This window comes from Lactuca saligna, chromosome 9 (assembly GCF_052625555.1).
Source record: "Lactuca saligna cultivar CGN05327 chromosome 9, ASM5262555v1, whole genome shotgun sequence".
NCBI lineage: Eukaryota > Viridiplantae > Streptophyta > Magnoliopsida > Asterales > Asteraceae > Lactuca > Lactuca saligna.
The window spans coordinates 78,078,533-78,087,335 of record NC_136425.1 but is presented as its reverse complement, the minus strand read 5'-3'; positions in this window follow the sequence as shown (position 1 = coordinate 78,087,335).

Genomic DNA, 8,803 nt, shown 5'->3' with positions numbered 1-8,803 from the left:
GCGCTCAATCTCATAACTGGCTGACTGATCCGCACAACTCATCCATGAAAATTTCACCAACCCTGCAGTACTTGTATATGATAATCATACATAACGCTGGACCCTATAGACTTTCGAATTTATGATCCTACCCCAAGCCCTTCATCAAACAAGAACAGGAAATAAGGCCAAACCAAACATTCCCAGGCTATAAGATCTTAATTATGTACAACTATGATGCATACACTAAGCAACTGCAATAATGATGCCAATTTCACTTAAGGAAAACCCTATCAGGCATCACATAATCAGTCAATTCTATCATGCATTTCTTGAAGGTCCTTAGCCTATCACTAGCCTGCTGTTCTAACATATCATAATATCAAATATTCGTATGGTATTTTGGGGTTTACTTACTGGCCCTGGCTGATCATACACTTTGGCATCCTCCTTTAGTATTTTGAAAACCAGTTGAAAATCTTTTCCTTGGTTTGAGACTGGATTCACACAGTGTTCCTCAAACTCACTCAAACCAAGGCTTTGATACCAACTTGTAACATCCATAAAATTCAAGAAAATTTAGAACTTCTCCAAGCATTCAACACTAGTACTTATTAAAAAATGTTTTCAAAATAGTTTCGTAACAAAGTATCCCATAAAGAAAATCATAAAAACACGAGAAGTTGCACGATCACGCCTTCGCCTTCTCACGATCATCCGAACTACCTGAAACAAAATCCAAATGTGTAAGCCCGAAGCTTAGTGAGTTCCCCTAAAATACCGATACATAACAAATATCACATATAATAACAGCATGCAATGCTTCCACAACTCTACAAACTGGATTACCCCTAAGCCTACAGTGTGATTTTGGCTTGCCTTTTGGGCCCATAGCTCACATTTGGCTTGCTCACGATCCCACAACGTAAGTCTGGTTTGCTCTCGAGCCTATTGTTTATGACTGGCTTTCCCCCTTCAGTCCTAACACTGGAATATAACTGATCAGCCCTCAGTGTGAGTCTGGCATGCTCCCCTGGCCCTCAGCTTGCACCTAGAATGCCTAGGAGTCCTCAGTATGAGTCTGGTATGATCTCTCGGCCCTCATCACAAATCTGGCATACTCCAGGGTTTGTTGGTCACTGCACGAAGCATTGTAACCTCAACCTTACCGACACAACATGTCGACTAGGGGTGTTGAGCGGGTAATTTTTTCAGGTTTCAGGTAATTCGGTTTTTCATGTTAAAAAAATACCTATTACCCGACCCCAATTAAATTCGGGTAATTAGGGTATCGGGTCGGGTTTGGGTAATTCGGGTATTACCCGAAATATATAATTTTTTTTTTTTGAATTTCACCTGAAAATAATTTTAATGAAATATATACGTCGTTCTTTATTAGCCTTGTTTATATAAACAAACGAAGCATAAAGGAAGTTACTCAAGATTTGAAAATTGAGATTTTTTAGTCAATAATACATGAGATATCAAGTAATTTTTGAAAAAATTAATCTAATCTAATAAGATGTTATAATAATAAATACATAAAGATCTTAATTTAAAATTTTAAAATGTTTAAGATAATTGTAGCCATAAGCTTTGTCATGTTCTGAAGTTTCGTCAAGATAATGAGTTTCTTAGTTGCAATAAAAACTATAATCTAGAAAAAATTGAAGTTTTAAAGAACATCATGATATATAAACAATTACTTTTAATATTGTTAGTGTCATATTATCATAATAAAAGAGATTCATGTTTTACAATAATTATAGTTACTTTAAACATGATCAAATACCAGCTACATAGTACAAGCTCTACCAAAAAAAAAAATCGGGTAATTCGGGTATACTCGAAACCCAAAAAACGTACCATTTAGCCGACCTAAAGAAAATCAGATTACCCAATTACCCAAAAAAATTTACCCGATACCCGATACCCGATACCTGCAAAAATCGGGTGGGTAATTTGGTATCGGGTATTTTCGACAAGGCTAATGTCGAAATATAACAGCTAAATGCACATACTGATAATTAAACAGTAACACATGTAGTCCTACAGATCTACCAAACTGGCATAGCAAACTAGCATGCATAACTATCTAATACTCAACATATCATCAACTACTAGGATATCAGATCCAGTGGGCCGACCTTGTTGCGTTCGACCCCTAAGTATAGTGAGGACAACTCACCTTACAATGTCGATCGGAACTAAAATATCAAACTCCCGAAATACGACTCCAAACACTAACACTTACAACCACCAATGATCAACTTCCATAAATACCCAAATTACCAAAATACCCTCAGAAGTAAAACTGGTCAACCCTTGGTCAAATTCAATGTCAATAGTCAAGGTCAACAATCCACGTTGACCCAACTCGTTGAGTGCAACTTACTGAATCGTCGAGTTCCTTCAGAACTCAAAGAATCGTGAAAATCCCAGTTGACTCGTCGAGTCCATGCAGTGTCAAAAATGTTAGGAAAACCCTAACCAACTCGTCTAGTCACCTTGCTGACTCGCCGAGTTCATGCACAAAGCGAGAAACCCTCATTTAACTCCTCAAGTTGACTATGCAACTCATCGAGTTCCTTTAGAAAATTTCTCATTTAGATGTTTCTAAGCTAAAACAAGGCTCCAAACTATAGATCTAGCTTCCTACAATATAGTTTCCACGTAAAGTTACAAACTTTACATACATGCAAAGCCCAAAATGTCAAAACCAAGAAAAGGAGGATGTTTTAAGGTAAGGAGAAGGGAAAATCTTGAAAAATTCGCTAACTTTATGACTAAGAGGGCTTAGAGGAGTCCAGATCTGAACTCCCTATTCCAAAATGTGCTCAATACCGGAAAAGCCTCAAGTTTAAGCTAGAAATGGCCTAAAACTATAGGATGAAGAGATATATTAAGAGAATGGACAAGGAAATGATTTTTTACCTTAAAATAGATGCCAAAATGATGTAATATTGGATCTACAAGCCCCTTCTCATTCCAAGCTTTTATCTCTTCAAACCTCTTCACGAAATTCACCAACAACACACTTTTAGCCTCACAAACACTCAAAATGGGGTTAGATCACTTAGGGTTTGCTTCTGAATGTGAAAAGGTGGTAAAGAGGCTCGAAGGAAGGACTTAAAGTCCTTTAAATAGGGTGCAAACCCTAAAAATTAGGGTTTTCATGCACAACCTCTACTCGTCGAGTTGGGGTCCTCCAACTCGTTGAGTAGGTTTCATAAAACACGCGGCCATATCTATCTCCACACGATGAGTTGGGGGCAACCAACTCGTCGAGTAGGTTCTAAAATGTGAAACTTAAACTTCAAATTAATACCTGGGAGTCGGGATGTTACATCAATACCTTTATTCAGATACAAAATTTATATTTAATAACTTAAACCAAGATTGAGTTAATAAATTTTGCGTCGAATTAAGTTTGTGAAAATAATGTATTTTTAAAAATAATTTCATGAAAATTAATTTATAAAAACTTAGCTTGACCTACCCCTCCTTTTTACCGAACTCTTCCGGTAAAGGCAGCAAGCTCTATTATGGATAAAAAAAATCCAAGCTTAGCTCTATGATTCCACTATCGAGGGATCTATATTATTATACCATACATCTTTTTTGTCTTGATCAAATCTTTAGATTTAACTTTGCTTGGTTCATGATTTCAACTTGAAGTTAACTTGGATTTGACTTTGAATTTCAGATATCTTAAAGTTGCTTAATGCACAATTTTTAATATATATATATATTAATTGGGTGTTGATTTCAGTTTGATCCCACCATATCTTCAATACTTTAAAAAATGATAAAAAATTGTGTGGATATATCAAGAGTTCCTCCTACTCCCAAAATTAAGGTGTAGAAACTATATGGTTCAGTACTTCAATGAAAGACCAGGGTTATTTAATCTAGGTTTTTTTAGGGCATTTAAGATTTTTTTTTTTTTAAAACAATGTTTGTTTTTCCATCTCACACTTTCATTGTAAAAATTATCTGACACTTATGTTATTTCATATTTCGAAAACATTTAAAGCACTTTCTGATATGAAAATATAATTCTTAAAATTGATTGTAATGAGATCATGAGATTGTTATTTTCGGTTTCTATCATAATTCATCTTATAGAGCTATCGAATGCAAATAATATCTTCATCTCATGTAAAAAAAAAATTACCGAAATTTTTATAAGTAGAAAATAGATAAAAAAATCTAAAATAACTAGAAACAAAATCTTTTTTGGAGAATGCAGAAAAATAAAAAGAAAAATATTTTTTGAAAATTTCAATTTGTTTTATATGCAATTGCAATGCAGAAAATAAAATGAAAAAAATAAAAATAAAAATTGAAAAAGTTTTACCTAAAAAAACTGAAATTTAAAATATTTAACAAAAATAATGCAAAATTTACACTAACGCCCTCCCCAAGCTTAAAATGATGCATTGTCCTTATTGCTCAGAGATGAATGACAACTCAATAAAGCATATAAAGCAAAAAGGTGCAGCTAAAAATGAATGTATGTGATAAGCTTGCAAAAATTCTGATTTTGACGATGATATTGGCAAAAAATCTAAATTTCAGCAACTCTGAAGATCCTTTGATTTCCCTAAGCTTGCTTGGAACTACGACCATCTCTTTATTGAAAGCGTAAAAATGAAAACTACTCTTCGGGTTGCCTCCCAGAAAGTTGTCCATTTTTAAAGTTGTTGGTTCGACTTTGCTCAACCAGATTTGCTAATTGGTGTGGTTGAGACTTCTCTGAAGCTCAACTCTGTTCCTTGTCACTCCAGATCCCTTCAGATTTGGAATGATTGGTGGATCTGGAACTTGCACAACAAATTGGAATGACTTTATATTTTCTTCGGATAAGTTTTTAGAAATTTAAACTTCTTTCTTTCTCTGATCTTCTTTCCAAATATCTTCTCATTCTTCTCTTCAGATTTTTTTCTCTTCAGATTTTTCTCTAATCTCTCCTTTGCAGAAATCATCTTCACCTCTAGTACCTTCTCAACTAAAATCATCACTTTCTTCTCTTCTTTTTCCAAAAGTTTGTTTCTTTTTAGAGTTTTATATGATTCTTCGTCAACAGATTTCAATGCCTCCTTTTCTACAAGCTTATTTATGTTCAGCTTCTTATTATCAACTAACTTCTCTTCTTTTTCCCTAAACTTTCCTTTTTTCCAGCTCTTCTCATGTGCTAGATAATTTTATGTCTATAAATTTGTCTTGTATAGAAACATTAGAAAATTGACAATAGCACTCACATAAAGGACTGCTGGTACCCAAAAAATTAACAAAAATATTATCAGTAGTGTCATCTTTATTCATTTTAAAGTTCACCACATCCACATCAAATTCCGTAGAAAGTGTACCAGCAAAAATATCAATTTTCATTTTATCAGTCTTTAGAAAAGGTCTTCCCAAAATAATTGAGTTTTTTATCTGATACGTTTGAATCACCCATGTCCAAAATACAAAAATAATGAGAAAATATGCTCACCCACTTGGACGAGATTAAGGGATGAGCGTGGGACAGAACCGGTACCGACCCGTCCCATTCCTGATTTCCCGAATACCGAATTTGATCGAAAGTCAATCCTGAGTACCGAACCGAATTAACATCACGGGTATCGGTACCGGGAATGGTACCGGTTTTTGGTACTAGTACTGGTACAGATAGTACCGATTCCCGAATTTCATATATTTGGAGTACCAAGTATCATCCCATATTTTTAAATTCGGTACCGGTTCCGGTACGGGATCAGCATTTGTGACAAATTGCTCATTCCTAGACGAGAACATCCTCCAATACACCTTTTGGATATACTGTCGAGTGATCTGCCAACTGAAAGTGTGTCCCAGTCTTTTGTAAAGTTCCGAAGTTTAATTTTTCAAAAACTAGAAAGGGAAGGACATTGACTGATGCACCTAAATCAAGCATGACACTTGAAAAAGTAAGGTTCCTTGTTTTACAAGGAATTGAGAAAATTCTCAGATCCTTGCACTTTGGGGGCAAACATTTGAGCAAAATTAAAGATATATTTTCACCAGCTTTGATAGTTTCATTAATTTTCATTTTTTTCTTAGAATCGCATAAAATTTTCAGAAACTTAGCATAACGAGGGATGTGTTTTATTATTTCTAAAAGTGGGATATTTACCTCGACCTTACGAAAGGTGTCCATAATATCCTTGTCCTCACGTTCGTGCTTCGTGCTTCGTGCTTCTCAATCGTGATAAGAAGAGTGGCAGGGGCTTGTACTCCTTCAGATTCGACTTCAATGGTTGTGGAGTTTCTGTTCCTTTTGTGGATTTTCTATGCATCAAATACATTCTAAACTAGGTAATGGAGAAATCGAAACTACGATATACCTAAGTCTACATGCAACCTATGAATCTATGGTTTCATGCTAATTACATCTACCCTAGAAAACATAAATACAAAAAAGAAAACATACCACTTATGTAGCTCATGATCTCCATGATTGAGATCTTGATCCTCCATGAAGTTCCTTGGATCAGAGGACTCCAACCAAAATCCCTATAATGGTATTACACCCAATGTCACCCAAGAGTGGAATAAAAATAACTAGGAGAAGGTTGGTCAAATTCACAAACCCTAAGAGGGTTATAAATTGTCCCTAGGAGAGGGAAGAAGAAGGGTTAGCGAAACTTCAAACCAAGGTGCAAGGAAGAATGAAATCCCTAAGGCCTTATTTATAGCCTTGGATGCCTTCCTAGGTTTTGTACTCCTTCCCATGTGTGATGGAATTCCTAGAACGAATTTCACTCCCTTTTCCATATGGGATGGAGTGATTTTCATCCAACCCTAATTCCATAAGGGTTCTCGATTATTCCTGATCAACCAAATATTAATTGATTGAATATTCAACCCTTTGATTAATTATATTGTTAAATAATTCCCAAAATATATTTCTAGTTAGTTTCTAATTAATTATTGACCATAATATCTAATACACCGATTCTTCATTATTTAATCTACTTAATTTGGGTCTTAAGGGAAATCCAAAAGGACGATGTTATTATTGATGGATTTTGAGCATTCTAATACTCCTATGATGTACATGCAACCCTAGAAACCTTGGATCTATGTTTTCTCTAATATTCATGCAAACTTGATTTTTCCAAGGTTTACATCCTAACTAGCATGGCATGGGGATCTTGTAATATAAAAACTAGTAGAATGACATACCTTTCTTGTTGGGTGGATTCCTTAAGACCTTGTGAGCCTAGCATCCCAAGTGTGATGTCTCAAATGTTTCACACAACTCCACAACTCTTGAAATAACTTGTGAAGAGAACACTTTCACTCAAAAATCGACTAGCCCTCCTTTTGTTGCAATAGTGGCTGATTTTGCTAGCTATGGAGCTCTTTATACAGTGTGCCACATGTAGCGTTACACCATGTAAAACCATATGTGCATGGCTTTTCATTTACCCCATGAATCATGGGTTTTAACCTCCATGGAGAATCCATGGAGCACCCAATGGATCCTAGCCCAATCTAGTGAATCATGAACCATAAGCACACTATATAAGAATCAATGATTTACAAATCAAACCTCATATATTTAATTAGTCTCTTTTTTATCACAAAATTAATTCCAAATTAATTTTTGATTAATACCAATTAAATAATACTATTAATATATTAGAACTTATAATATATTAATAAACCATAAGTGTCCTTTTCTCATTTTGTCTACCCAAGTGTTGTAATGCCATGTAACCAAAATGGACCATGCCAAGCAGATAAAGTACATACCAAATATAGTTATGGACTTAGATACTTATCCAATAGTCTCCCACTTGGATAAGTCTATTAACTATAGTTACAAGTATGACTTCCGGAATCGACCATCAATCGTATCTCTTTCAAGGTCTCGTGGAACTGAGATGATGATGATACGCCATTTAAGATAAGTGATCATATAATCCTCTGTTCTAGATATCAGTTGGACAAATACATGGAACAATGTCGTACTTATTGTCCAACAGATTGTTTCCCGATTTCTGATTTGTTTGATAGAACTGAAGAATGTCGTACTTATATGATATTACCATCTCACGATTACTCGAGATAAATTCCATGAAGTGATACAAGTGATCATGGGTTAAATCCAATACTCAGAACTTATGAGTACTCACGAATGTTGTAGTAACTTTTACTATGTCCAACATCTTAGATATCTACAAGCCAACTTCATGCCAATCTTGATTCATATCTACTTCCAAGATATGACCGACCATGGAGAATTTGAATAAAGAAATTATTATGGAAGTCAAAACATGCAAAATTGAAACAATAGTAAATAACTAATACAAGATAGCAACACTTTACTTATAAATAAACAAAAACTTTTATTTAATCATCAAATGTCAATTTACATTTTACAAGTTTCAGAAATAGCTATCTAATCTGTAAAACTAATATCATCCTTCAGCTTGATACGCCTCACATGCTGCAAATGCTTAACCCTACACAATCCCTTCGTGAGGGGATCTACTGGGTTCTCATCCGATGATACCTCTTAACCACGAGGAGTCCTTCTATAAGATGTCTTATGAAGTGGTATTTTCTATCGATGTGTCTAGATCTGCCATGATCCCTTGGTTCCTTAGCTAAGGCAACTGCACCCTCATTCTCACAGAAAATCTCCATAGGCTCCTTATTAGCTGGTACAACTCCAAGGTCTCCAATGAAGTTTTTCAGCCATATAGCCTCCTTTTCCGCCTCGCATGCTGCTATATACACTATGATTTGCAAGTTGAATTAGCTATTGGTTCTTGCTTGGAACTTTTCC